We start from the raw sequence: 15,147 nt of genomic DNA, 5'->3' as shown, positions 1-15,147 counted from the left end.
TCATCAAGAATGGAAAGGAAGAAGTAGTACTATCTTGATTTGTACATTATGTAATCTTACACAAAGAAAATCCTAAGAAATTCACTAAAAAACTATTAGAACTAATAAACTAGTTCATCAAATCTGCAGGATAATAGATCAATATTTTTAAAAATCAATTCTATTTCTATACACTAACAAAGAACAATACAAAAATGAAATTCAAAGTTTCCATTTACAGTAACATCGATTAAGAAAAATAGGAGTAAATCTAACAAGAGAATTGTAAAACTTATACTCCGAAAACTACAAAACATTATGTGGAAAAAAACCCTAAACATTACCTTAATAAATGGAAAGATATCCTACGTTCATGGATTGGAACACAATATTGTTAAGCTGACAATCCTCCCCAAATGAATCTACAGATTCAATTAAATCCCTACCAAAATCCCAGCTGGGCTTTTTGCAGAAATTGATAAGCTAATACTAAAATTCATATGGAGATGCAAGGGACCCAGAATACTAAAACAATCTTTAAAAAGAACAAAATTGGAGGACTCATACTTCTCCATTTTAAATTTACTACAAATCTACAGTAATCAAGACAGTATAGTACAGCATTAGGAAAAGAATAGGATTCAGAGTCCAGAAATAAATATTTGCAATTGTCAATTAATTTTCAACAAGATGCCAGGCATGGTGGCTTATGCCTGTAATCCCAGCACTTTGGGAGGCTGAGGTGGGCAGATCACTTGAAGTCAGTAGTTCAAGACCAGGCTGGTCAACATGGTGAAACACCATCTCTACCAAAAACACAAAAAGTCAGTTGGGCATGCTGGCACACACCTGTAGTCCCAGCTACTCAGGAGGATGAGACACAAGAATCTCTTGAACCCAGGAGGCAGAGGTTGCAGTGAGCCAAGGTTGTGCCACTGCACTCCAGCCTGGGTAACAAGGAAACCAAAACAACTCAATGGAGAATTAATACTTTTCAACAGAAGGTGCAGGGGCAACTGACCATCTACATTTGAAAGAATAAAGTTAGACTCCTTCCTTATAAGCACATATAAAAATCAACTCAATTTGGATTGTAGGCTGGGGATAGTAGTTCATGCCTTTAATCCCAGCACTTTGGGAAGCTGAGGCAGAAGAATCGCTTGAGGCCAGGAGTTCAAGACCAGCCTGGTCAACACAGCAAAACCTCGTCTCTCCCTATACACCCCCTAAAAAATTAGGTGGGTGTGGTGGCATACACCTGTAGTTCCAGCTACTTGCAAAGCAGAGGCGGGAAGATTGTTTGAGCTTGGGAAGTTGGGGCTGCAGTGAGCTAAGATCATGCCACTGTATTCCAGCCTGGATGACCAAGTGAGAACCTGTCCCAACAACAACAAAAAAAAGGAATGGATTATAGACCCAAATGTAAGAGCTAAAACCTAAAAAACAAACAAACAAACAAACTTAGAAGAAAATACAGAAATAAATCATTGTAACTTTAGAATGGGCAATGGTTTCTTAGGTACCACACTAGAGCACAAACAACAAAAGAAATATTAAATAAGATTTCACTGAAATGAAAACTTCTGTTTCAGATGACACAATCAAGAAAGAGAAAAGTTAACCTACAAAGTGGGAGAAAGTACCTGCAAGTCATATATCTGATAAGAGGTATGTATCTAGAATATATAAAGAACATTTATAACCCGGTAATTTTTTAAAAGACCCAGTCACTGGATAGATATTTCTCCATGGAAAATATACAAGAAGCACACTAAAGGATGCTCAATATAATTAGGCATTAGAGAAAGGCAAATCAAAATAACAATGATATGTCACTTCACCCCCACTAGAATGGCTATAATAAGAGATAGACAACAGTATCCACTGACAAGAATGTGGAGAAACTGGAACCTCACACATTGCTGATGGCTATATAAAATGGTGCAGCTGTTATGGAAAACAGCTCGGCAGTTTTCCAAAAAAAAAAAAAAAAGAATTACCGTATGATCCAGCAATGCCATTCCTAGGTATATACCCAAAGGAATTGAAAGCAGAAATGCAAACATATACCAACAATGAATGGCATTGTTGATTGCAGCATTATTCACAATTGCCAAAAGGTGGAGACAACCAAATTGTCCATCAACAGATGAATGGATAAACAACATGCAGTATATACATCTAATGGATAAGTATTCAGCTACAAAGAGGAATGAAGTTCTGATACATACTACAATATGGATAAACCTTGAAAACATTAGGGTAAGTGAAATAAACCAGACAGAAAAGGATAAATAACATATGATTCCACTTATATGAGGAACCTAGAATAGGCAAATTCATCAAGAAAGAAAGTAGGTTAGAGGTTACCAGAGGTTAGGAAGGAGGGGAAAATGGGAAATTACTGTTAATGATTACAAAGTTTTTATTTGAGGTGATGAAAAGATTTTAATAACAGATAGTGGTGATGGCTGCACAACAGTATAAATATAATCAATATCACTAAATTTACACTTAAAAATATTTAAAACAGCAAATTTTGTTTTATATATACACATATACCTCCACAATTTAAGTAATACACCAAAACCATTAATTATATCTTTTATTAATGGGCAAATTGTGTGGTTTATGAATTATATCTCAAGAAACCTATTAAAAATAATTAAAATTAAACACTAAATCAATGGGTTGTTTGTTTTCATTTTTTTAGAGACAGGGTCTCACTATTTGCCCAGGCTGATCTCGAATTCCTGGCCTCAAGCAATCCTTTCACGTTGGTCTTCCAAAGTGCCAGGATTACAGGGGTGTGCCACTGTGCCTGGCCATAAATGGATGGTTTTAACAGCAATTAGACACAGCTGAAGAGAGAACTAGTAAACTGGAAGAAAGACCTGAAGAAGTTATTGAATGTATCAGAGAGAAACAGATTGAAAACACACAAAAAAAATGGTTTAAAACTGTAAAGGACAAAAAGAGAATGTCAGACATATGTGTAATCAAAGCTCCAAAAGAAAAAGAAGTTCTAAGTCCTCAGATTCAAACAGCTGGTCCTAACCAAGATACATAAGAAGAAAACTCCACTGCTAGACAAATATCATTGCTAAACTAGAAAACAAGACACAAAAATATTAATTATAATGGAAAGGGACTTTGACAGCAACATCAGAAGCCAGAAGACAATGAAATGACATCTCCAATATGACGTTAGAATAAGGACATTTTCAGATAAACAAAACTAAGATATTTGCCCTAACAAAGAATGTTATTCAAGTAAGAAGATTAGCCCAGATGAAAAAACTCTTGAGATGCAAGAAGACATAAAGAACAAAGAAAATGGCCAGGCACAGTGGTTCACGCCTATAATCCCAGCACTTTGGGAGGCCAAGGCGGCCAGATCACTTGAGGGCAGGAGTTCGAGACCAGCCTGACCAATATGGCAAAACTCTGTCTCTACTGAAAATACAGAAATTAGCTGGGTGTGGTGGCATGTGCCTGTAATACCAGCTACTTGGGAGGCTGAGACAGGAGAATTGTTTGAACCAGGAGGCGGAGGTTGCAGTGAGCTGAGACCACCCCACTGAACTCCAGTTTGGGCAACAGAATGAGACTTCATCTCAAAAAAATAAAAAATAAAAAATAAAGAACAAAGAAAACAGAAAATACACAGATAAATCTAAAGCATTGGTTATATAAAAAAATCAATAATTATCTTACAGGTTTAAAGTAAAATACACAACAATAAAAACATATAAACAAGGAGGGGAATGATTAAAGTTAAAACAATATACTATCTTGTATTGTCCAGGAGGAGGGTAAAGATGCCAATTAAAGTTACATAAACATGAAAAATTTCTCAGAAACTGTTGATTTGTATGGGCATACTTTGTTTTATTGCACTTCATAGATATTGCTTTTTTTTTTAATAAATTGAAAGTATATGACAACCCTGGATAGAGCAAGTCATTTCATGTCTCTGTGTCACATTTTGGTAATTTTTGGTAATATTTCAAACTTTTTAAATTATTATTACATCTGTTATGATGATCGGTGATCAACAATCTTTGATGTTACTGTTGTAATTGTTTTGGGGTGCCATAAACCATGCCCATATAAGATGGCAAACTTCATCAATAAACGTGAGTGTGTTCTGACTGTTCCTCCAACCAGCCATTCTCCCATCTTTCTCTTCCTTGGGCCTCCCTGTTCCTTGAGACACAATAATATTGACATTAGGCCAATAATTCACCTTACAATGGCCTCTGAGTGTTCAACCAAAAGGAGGAGCTGCATGTCTTTAAATCAAAAGCTGGACATAATTAAGCTTAGTAGTGAGGAAGGCATATTGAAAGTCAAGATAGGCTCAAAGTTAGTCTTCTTGTACCAAACAGCCCAATTGCGAATGACAAGGAAAGGTTCTTGAAGGAAATGAAAAGTACTACTTCAGTGACACATGAATGATAATGAAGTGAAACAGCCTGATTGTTGATACATGAAAGTTTCAGTGGTCTGGACAGATCAAACCAGCCACAACATTCCCTTACACGAAAGCCTGATCCACATCAAGGCCCTGACTCTCTTCAATTCTATGAAGGTTGAGGGAGGTGAGGAAGCTGCAGAAGAGTTTGACTAGCAGAGGCTGGTTCATGAGGTTTAAGGAAAAAAGCCATCTCCATAACATAAAAAAGTGCAAGGCGAAGCTGCAAATCCTGAGGTAGAAGCTGCAACAAGTTATCCAGAAGTTCAAGCTAAGATCACTGATAAAGGTGGCTACACTAACAACAGATTTTCAATGTAGATGAAACCACCTGATATCAGGAGAAAATGCCATCTAGGACTTTCATAGCTAGAGAAGAGATGTCAAAACCAGTTTCAAAGGACAGGATAAATCTTTTGTTAGGGGCTAATGCAGCTGGTGACTTTAAATTGAAACCAATGCTCATCGACCATTCTGAAAATTCTAGAGTTCTTAAGTATAATATTATGCTAAATCTACTCTGCCTGTGCTCTATAAATGGAACAACAAAGCCTGGATGACAGCACATCATTTTACAGCATGCATTACTCTTTAGGTTGGTGCAAAAATTATTCTGGTTTTTGCCATTGAGTAATGACATAAACCACAATTACTTTTGCACCAAAATAATATAGTTTAAACCCACTGTTGAAACCTACTGCTCAGAAAAAAACACAATGCACCTGGTCATCCAAGAGCTCTGATGGAGATATACAAGGAGATGAAGGTTGTTGTCATGCCTGCTAACACAACATCCATTCTGCAGCCCCTGGATCAAGGAGTAATTTTGACTTTGAAATCTGAGAAACACAGAAGGCTATAGCTGCAATAGATAGTAATTCCTCTGATGGGTTTGGGCAAAGTAAATTGAAAACCTTCTGGAAAGAATTCACCATTCTAGATGCCATTAAGAACATCTATGATTTGTGGGAGGTCAAAATACCAACATTAACAAGAGTTTGGAAGAAGCTAATTCCAGCCCTCATGGATGACACTGAGGTATTTAAGACTTCAGTGGAGGAACTAATGCAGATGTGACAGAAGCTGCAAGAGAACCAGAACTAAAAGCAGAACCTGAAAATGGAAATGAATTGCTGTGATCTCCTGATAAAATCTGAATGCATGAGAAGTTGCTTCTTACAAAAGAGCAAGGAATGTCCTTTCTTGAGATGGAAACTACTCTTGGTAAAAATGCTGTAAACATTGTTGAAATGACAAGAAAGGATTTATAATATTACACAAACCCGGTTGATAATCCAGAAAGAGCATTTGAGAGGTTTCCGATTCTAAAAGGAGTTCGACTAGGGGTAAAATGCTATGAAAGAGCATCACATCCTACAGAGTCATCTTTCGGTGAAAGGAAGAGTCAATCCATGCAGCAAACTTCAGTGCTGTCTTATTTTTAAAAATTACCACAGCCATCCCAGCCTTCAGTAGCCACTGTCCTGACCAGTCGGTAGCCATCAACATTTAGACAAGATCCTCTGTGATCAAAAAGATTACAAGTTGATTGTTAGCAATTTTTAGCAATAAAATATTTTTAAATCATGATATGTACCTTTTTAAACATAACGCTATTATACAATTAATAGACAATAGTAGAGTATAAACATAACTTTACATGCATTGGGAAACCAAAACAATTTGTGACTCACTTTACTGCGCTACTCACTTTATTGTGGTCTGCAACTAAACTGAACCTGCAATATCTCTGAGGTATGCCTGTATTAGTTAACATTACGGACACTGAAAGCACACGACCTGGGTTCAAATCCCAGCTCTACTACTTGATAGCTCTGTGGCCTGGGACAGATTACATAAGCTCACCATGCCATGATTTCCCCATCTGTAAAACTGAGACAGTAACAGTATCTATCCCATAGGGTTTTTGTGAGGATTAAATGAGTTAATATAGGTAAAGATATAAAACAATGACTGGTGTAGAATAAGCCCTACTAAGTCATAGCCACCATTATTTTCAGTGTATCAGTTAAAGGCACAGAAATAGTATTTAAGTCTCAAATAATAAAAGGGAAAAAAACTGAATGATGAAAATGCTTAAATAATCCAAAAGAAAGGAATAAAAAAATGAAGCACAAAAAGCATTTCCAGTAAAAAAAAAAATACAGGTAAGACGACTGGATTTTAAAAGATCCAACTATGTATTGCTTTCAAGAGACACATCTTCAACACAAGAATGAAAAAAAAAATAAGAAAACACAAGCATGGAAGTGTATAATTTGATGAGTTCTGACATATGTGTACATCCCTTAAACCATCACCACAATCAGTCAACCCCAAAAGTTTCTTTGTGCTCCTCTGTAATCTATCCCTCCCGCTGCACTCCCCACCACCCATCCCTAGGGAACCACTGGTGTGCTTTCTGTCATAAAGATTAGTTTGTACTTTCTAGGCTTGTATATAAATGGAATCAGAAAGTATGTACTCTTTTTGTCTGGCTTCTTTCACTCAGGATAATTATGTTGAGATCCATCCATGTTGTTGAGTATAGCAATACTTTGTTCCTTTTTACTACTATTATTCTATGTATAGAACTCAATTTGTTTACTCATTTCTAGCCTCTCCAGACAATAAATGGTGTTAAAATTAAGAAATGGCCTCTGGGTAAAGATCAAATCCAGCGTACTCTTAGGATAAGAAAAAGCTAAGGGGGTGATTTTAAAATTCTTTGTAAGACCTCCAAAAGATCTAAGGTGGTACCATAGAGAACCATTCAGTTAAACAACAGGGCTTCTAAGAAGCTTACAACTGTTGTTCCTCAGTAGTCTCCCTAGAAAACCAAAGTAGAAAAGGAGGGCTTATCTTAAAGACATTTGTGGGTATGAATATTATGTCAAGGAGTAAACTCCAACAGATTCACAGGACAACAAAGGAGTTTTTAAGAGTCTCATATGGGGAGAAACACACCCAGCCTGGACTGAAAGGAACAAACACGAGGTCAGGAGATCGAGACCATCCTGGCTAACACGGTGAAACCCCGTCTCTACTAAAAATACAAAAACTAGCTGGGCGAGGTGGCGGGTGCCTGTAGTCTCAGCTACTCGGGAGGCTGAGGCAGGAGAATGGCGTAAACCCGGGAGGCGGAGCTTGCAGTGAGCTGAGATCCAGCCACTGCACTCCAGCCCGGGCGACAGAGCAAGACTCTGCCTCAAAAAAAAAAAAAAAAAAAAAAAAAGAAGAAAATATAAATGAAAAAACAATAGGCTGTTGAATCACTAAACTTTCCAGAAGCAGGCTGAGGAAACTACTCAGTTGCTAACACAGCTTCTCTTTTATTTAAAGAAGGATGATTCAGAATCCAAAAGCCCAGAAGGTACAATTAAGAGCCATGGTGAGCCACTCTCAGGCCAGAGCAGGACTGAGTCTCCATCAGGAAACTTCCAACAGTTGCCCGGCTGTATTTGGGAACCGCTATGGAGTGCTATGTGCTCCAATGTGGCCCCCTCTTAAACGATCAGTGTGTTGGGCAGTTATCTTCTGCCTGTCCCGCCATTACACGCTGGGGAAGAGTGGTGGTGGGAGCGGCTGGGGAGAAGATAACTTCTCTCTTTAGTTTACAAACTGAGAGGGCCTGTACTTGAGAAGCTCTACTTAAAAAGTCATATCTAAGTTTCTTATCCTCACCTAAGCCTGATTTAGTTCCAGAGACTGAGGGGTCTGAGCTGCTGATGTAAGGATGGCACTTGTGGGGGCCTTGGGAGAGGCTGAGGATAAATAGATTTCCATAGCAACTGGGTATAAAACTGTTTGCTCCCTGCTCCCTCTGCTGAGCTGCCCACAGCACTTTGTGCCTGTCTCTATTTATCCCAAATAATGTATGGCTACTGGCAGATTATTTATTTCCCTCATCAGATGTAAACTCCTTAAAAAGAAAGTGTTTTATTTATATCCATAGCATTAAGTAGTCCCCCAAAGACTTGTTTGAATTTATGAATAAGTATATGAAGAAAGCCAGTCTGTCATGGACTCAGGCCATCCAAAGCCATGCTAATGAATATGACAGCACATTCCCAGTGCACTTATGCGATGGGCCTCAGTTAAACATTTAGGAAAGCTAGGCAATTAAAAATAAGAATGTTCACCTTATCCACCACAACAGCATAAAGAATACTGAAACTCAGGACTGATTCTCAGGAACATCCTGAAAACATCACCCTATAAATCTGCATTTTAATAGCCTGACACAGCTCAAAAGCATTGGCTGATAAGAGTGCAACTCGTTTTTAAAAAGAAAGAAAAACTCTCCAAATATTTTTCTTTTTAAATTGTTTTTCTTTTTTTCTTTTCTTTTTTTTCTTGAGATGGAATCCTACTCTGTCACCCAGGCTAGAATGCGGTGGCATGATCTCAGCTCACTGCAACCTCCACTGCCTGGGTTAAAGCCATTCCCTTGCCTCAGCCTCTCCAGTAACTAGGATTACAGGGGCACACCACCACATCCAGCTAATTTTATTATTTTTAGTAGAGACCAGTAAAGAAATCATTCAGTAGCACTCCAGGGCAATACTTAGAGACATCTTTCTATCTTGAGATGCCAGCCTCTCAAAAAAGCTACTGTTCCTCTCAATGGGCTGGAAAATTTCTCAGATTAAGAAGCATTTCTTTTAGGTAACTATTACGATACACCTACTTCTAAGATATTTTCAAGGGAAAAAAATAACATATATCATTACCTTTAGAATATTAGTATATATTAGCATATATCATCACCTTTAGAAAGTCACACACTGTACATATAATTTGCAGGAAAAGAGAAACTGTGGGTGAAACAAATATTAGGCAGCAATAACTGAGGAAGATGAAAGCATTTACAAATCTATTTTTAATCCACTGCATTATCTCATTTTAAGCAAGATCATTCTTAGTACATTTCTGCTGGCAAAAATCAACCTTGCTGGTCTCTCAACACAAATGGCAACATTCATCCTAGCCATCAGCTGATTCTCCTGCCCAGGAACTTCAGACTGTTCCTTGATCCCAATCACAACATTTGTGAATAACTTCTACATGTAATAGGACCCAGATGTTTAATATTTTGTCTCAGATTTAAAAATAAAATTCAAAATGACCCAGAAAGCAAAGTAAAATAAAAAAATTAAAAATGAAGCTGGGCATGGTAGTTCACGTCTGTAATCCCAGCACTTTGGGAGGCTGACGTGGGTGGATCACCTGAGGTCAGGAGTTTGAGACCAGCCTGGCCAACATGGTGAAACCTATCTCCACTAAAAATACAAAATTAGCCAGGTGTGGTGGCAGGCACCTGCAGTCCCACCTACTCGGGAGGCTGAGGCAGGAGAATCACTTGAACCCGGGACACGGAGGGTACAATGAGCTGAGATCACACCATTGCACTCCAGCCTGGGTGACAGAGTGAGATTCTCTCTCAAAAAAAAATAAAAATAAAAATAAATTAAATAAAATAAAAAATGAAGCAACTAATTTAATCCATTTAAGCAAATGGTTACCAGTTCAAATGAAGTTTCTCTCTCCTCTTCTGTCTCATGGTCGAATATACCTTTATCTCATCAGCTACCGAGACAGTACCAGACATTGCCACAGCCTACTGCATGCAAAGTGGTAATAAATGCAGTGGATGGGAAATAGAAGATAATGAACCAATCCTTGATATACTCTAAATCTCTTTTCTACCTTGCTAAGAAAAACAAGATAAGTCCCTGGAGATACTCCAGAAGTAGATGCAACCATAGGTAAAACCCCATTCTAAAAAATACAATTATAATGTCCAGTTCTATGTAAATGGAGCTATTTCAAAAGCCTCACAAACAACTGATACTAACATTGCCTTGCTTATTTGGACATAACAAATTCCACTGAATGAGATATTTTTAATATCTCTTCATTTAGCTAGCTACCTACTGAATAGGATTATTCTTCAAGGGAGAATTCAAGCAAGAAGATTCCTGCCCTCAAGAATGACAGAAAAGACAATTATAATATAATATGCAGGGTGCCAAAAGGGAGGGTATCTAACCAAGTCTGTGAAGGGTGGCAGAGAGGGGGCAGTAAGGGAAAAAATGGAGGATTACAGGCCTCCTAAAAGAGATGGCACCTTGTCTAAGTTACAAAGGACAATGGAAATAAACCAGGAAAACAGGGAGAAACAGTATTGTACAGAAAAGAGAAAGACCAGACACTAAGGTATGGAAGAAAATAGACTAAAGTGGCTCAGCTAGTACAGAAGGTCAATGACAGGCAGTGGTGAGGGACAAAGGAAGAGAGGTCAGCCAAGTGATGAGGAGCCTTCTGTGCCACGCTAAGATCTTCATTACCCTATAGGTAATGAAGAGGCATTATAAGGTTTAAGCAGAAGACTGGCATGATTATATTTGTTTAACACACACATTATGACAGCAGGACAGAAGAGGGGTTGGAAGGGATAAGACTCCAGCTAAGAGGCCGGGAGCGGTGGCTCAAGCCTGTAATCCCAGCACTTTGGGAGGCCGAGATGGGCGGATCACGAGGTCAGGAGATCGAGACCATCCTGGCTAACACGGTGAAACCCCGTCTCTACTAAAAACTACAAAAAACTAGCCGGGCGACGTGGCGGCGCCTGTAGTCCCAGCTACTGGGGAGGCTGAGGCAGGAGAATGGCGTGAACCCAGGAGGCGGAGCTTGCAGTGAGCTGAGATCCGGCCACAGCACTCCAGCCTGGGTGACAGAGCGAGACTCCGTCTCAAAAAAAAAAAAAAAAAAAAAGACTCCAGCTAAGAAAACCAATTAATTGGCCAGGCACGGTGGCTCATGCCTGTAATCCCAGCACTTTGGGAGGCCGAGGCGGGCGGATCACCTGAGGTCAGGAGTTCAAGACCAGCCTGACCAACATGGAGAAACCCCATCTCTACTAAAAATAGAAAATTAGCCAGGCATGGTGGCGCATGCCTGTAGTCCCAGCTACTCGGGAGGCTGAGGCAGGAGAATCCCTTGAAAGCAGGAGGCGGAGGTTGTGGTGAGCCGAGATCATGCCATTGCACTCCAGCCTGGGCAACAAGAGCGAAACTCTGTCTCAAAAAAAAAGAAAACCAATTAAGTGGCAGTAATCCCAGAAAGAATAAGGAAGGCCAGAACTAAGTCAATGGCAATTAATTGGATAACAAGAGAGAAAAAAAGATAGGAAAAGATCAAGAAATTAGACTTTATTTTCCTAACTGACAATTTAATCCTTAAGGCAAGGTACACACCCATACTTGGTGAGAAGTAGCCACAGCAGTCCAGAATAGGTAAGGATGGCATCCCATAGGGCTTGCACAATATGGGGACTCAGAGTGCAAGCAGTGCGAGAAGAGCGCCCATACTGTCTAAAGTAATCTAACATAGGGTGTCAGAACCCAATTGTGACAAGGGTGCCCACAGAGGAGAGTGAGCTAATGTGGGGAGAAAAAGCCCAAGCAGGGATACGCAGTCATCCACAGGGAACAGCTGCATGGCAGGGGGTGTCTGTCGGTGTCAACGCAGTCTGAGAAGCGTGTCCCTCTTAAAAGATGATCTGGTGTGAGGTGTCAGAACACCTGAGCAGAGCAAGGAACTTTCCATGCAGGGGCCACCTGATAGGGTGTCAGATGCTGAGGAGGATTATGCAGGAACAACATGGAAGGGCATGGCAGCCATGCATGGGGTGTCAAAATCCAAAGTGAAGAGGACACCCACACAGAAGGACCAGCCTGGCAGGGCTTGTCAAAGACCAAGGTGGATGAAGCAGGCATCCAGGCAGAAGAAGCAGAGAGACACAGGGTATCAGAGCCCCAGTTGAGTTAAGAAGGACATCCACACTGGGTAGACATTGGTGGCAGCCATGATGACAGAGTAGTCATGTAAGGGATTAATCAAATAAGTAAATATATTAAGGATAATGGGAACCAGGCTTCTCACTGTTGAAGAAAGAAGTTACAAATATGGAAAGGGAGAAAACTTGAATGAATTGGTGGTATTGGTTGAAACTGGAAGTACTGGTGTGGACTCACACTTTTCAATATACACAGATAGATGCAGAAATACATATAGACGTACTCTCTGACCCTGACCACCAAGAAGGCCTAGAAGCAGCAACACCACCATAGCAATGAACACACATAAAATCCAAATTTTGGCACTTAAATAGCATTCTCCACCAAAAGGAACCTTGGGAAAATGGCAGATTTCATGGCTAAGGAAAAGAAAGTAAAAGACAAGCACAGAACATCTTGCACCAGAAAGCAAAGAAGAACCCAGAGAATGATGAGGACTGGTCAAAAGAACACAAGAACCCTTCAAGTTGGCTCCTAATGATCAAAGCTGGAACAAACTGAATAATTCAATTCACTCAAATAATTTGAACAATTCAATAACAACCTTGAATAAGAAAGGAGTAAGTCCAAAGTCAAATAAACAAATAAACTGAAAGTTTAATGAGAAATGGAATATTTACATAATTTTAAAGTACTTTCCCCCAAAACAATTGTTAATTACAAAGGAGTAAGTAAGGAGAAACTTTTCAGTAGACAAGCCTGGCAAAGACTTCTTTAATCAAGCGAGCAAAAGATCATCACCAGTAAAGGGCCAAATCAAAACTGTGTATTATGTGATATAACAAGAAGAGCATGGCCGCGCACGGTGGCTCACGCCTGTAATCCCAGCACTTTGGGAGGCCTAGGTGGGCGGATCATGAGGTCAGAAGATCGAGACCATCCTGGCTAACACGGTGAAACCCCCTCTCTACTAAAAATACAAAAAATTATCCAGGCGCGTTGGCAGGTGCCTGTAGTCCCAGCTGCTTGGGAGGCTGAGGCAGGAGAATGGCGTGAACCCCGGGAGGCAGAGCTTGCAGTGAGCTAAGATCGCACCACTGCACTCTAGCCTGGGCAACAGAGAGAGACTCCATCTCAAAAAAAACAAGAAGAGCACAGCATCACTTCTATATTTCCACTCAAGATGTTCAACCTAAACCTAATCATAAGGAAACATCAGACAAACCCAAATTGAGGCTTGTAACCTTCAAATGTCCAGGTCATGAAAGTCAAGGAAAGACTGAGAACCTTTCCTAAGGGAGACTAAAGAAACATTAAATTGGCAGGGCGTGGTGGCTCACGCCTATAATCCCAGGACTTTGGGAGGCCGAGGCAGGCGGATCACGAGGTCAGGAGATCGAGACCATCCTGGTTAACATGGTGAAACCCCATCTCTACTAAAACTACAAAAAATTAGCCAGGTGTGGTGGCAGGCACCTGTAGTCCCAGCTACTCAGGAGGCTGAGGCAGGAGAATGGTGTGAACCTGCGAGGCAGAGCTTGCAGTGAGCAAAAATCACACCACTGCACTCCAGCCTAGGTGACACAGCGAGACTGTAGGAAAGGAAAGGAAAGGAAAGGAAAGGAAAGGAAAGGAAAGGAAAGGAAAGGAAAGGAGGAAGGAAGGAAGGAAGGAAGGAAGGAAGGAAGGAAGAAAGAAAGAAAGAAAGAAAGAAAGAAAGAAAGAAACATTAAATAAACTAAATGCAATTTGTGATTCTGAACAGAATCCTTTTGCTTTAAAGAACATTACTGGGACAAGTGCCAAAACTCTGAGAATTAGATGGTAGTACAGTATCAACGTCAATTTCCTCACTTTGATACTCACTGACGTAGTCGAGGTTGAGATCAGCAACTTATTCCCAAATTGTGCAGAAGAAAAATTATTTGCAGTGGAACTACAACTTTTGTATAACTTTGATATTGTTTAAAATCTTTCTAAAGCTTTTTTTAAAACTTTAAAAAATACTCAGGTTTAATTGGATGTAGGGTGAGAGTCTAGGATGACTTTCAGGCTTCTGGCATTAGTAAGTGAGTGGGTACAAATGCCCTTCAACAAGACCCTGGATAGAAGGAACAGTTTAGGATTAGGATCGGTGTTTCCATTTTGTTTTGCTGGGTGACTGGCAGTGGGGGTAAAAGGTTGGTTGAGGGGAGGAGGTTAAATTCAATTTGAGATGCCCATGAAGGATGGAGAGACAGTTGCGGACAGAGAGCTGAGGACCCAGGTCTGGCACTCTGGAGTCATGGCCAAAGACACAAGCTGAGAAATGATCAGTCTGTAGGCAATAGGAGAAACCAAGGTGTGACTGAGTTCTTACTGGGAGAGTTTATCATCCATCACATTCCATCAACAATTTAAAACGACTTACCAAAATACTTACAGTTAAAAGATTAAAAATATACATGTAAACTGAGGGTGCAAGGACAAAGGGAAAATAAAAGGAGGAAAGATTATGCCAGGGATTATAATAGCATACAAAAATGCATACCAAAAAAATCCATACAAAAATAATAACATACTAAAATAGTCATGTGTAGTTCACAAAGCTAGAAGGCAAATATAGCCCTAAGGTTCTTGACAGCCAACCCAGGAAGAATGCATAGCAAAAAGGAACCTCTAGATACTGTATTTGAACATCCATCTACCACATAGTATGTGCTCCTTTGTTAGCATTTACTAATGGTATAAACCTGACATTTTCTTTATTAAAAAAAAAACAAGAGTATACAGTTTTCTGTATGCTAACAAAATAGGCTTATACTTTTTTACATAAATAAAACAGTTCTGATGTCCTTTTAGTCATTAAAACACAAATCTATCTATATCCATGAGCACTTTATCTTCATT

At 39.6% G+C, this 15,147-nt stretch overlaps 1 protein-coding gene across 9 annotated transcripts in view; it reads right to left on the bottom strand.

Annotated features, from left to right (window-relative positions):
• Nucleotides 1–15,147, bottom strand: part of DENND1A (DENN domain containing 1A) — a 546,843-nt gene that overhangs the window by 459,677 nt on the left and 72,019 nt on the right. The gene's annotated exons all lie outside the window — the stretch shown is intronic.

Source organism: Piliocolobus tephrosceles, chromosome 14 (genome assembly GCF_002776525.5).
Source record: "Piliocolobus tephrosceles isolate RC106 chromosome 14, ASM277652v3, whole genome shotgun sequence".
Taxonomy (NCBI): Eukaryota; Metazoa; Chordata; class Mammalia; order Primates; family Cercopithecidae; genus Piliocolobus; species Piliocolobus tephrosceles.
The sequence above is the reverse complement of the archived record's forward strand: the minus strand, read 5'-3'. Positions and strand labels throughout refer to the sequence as shown.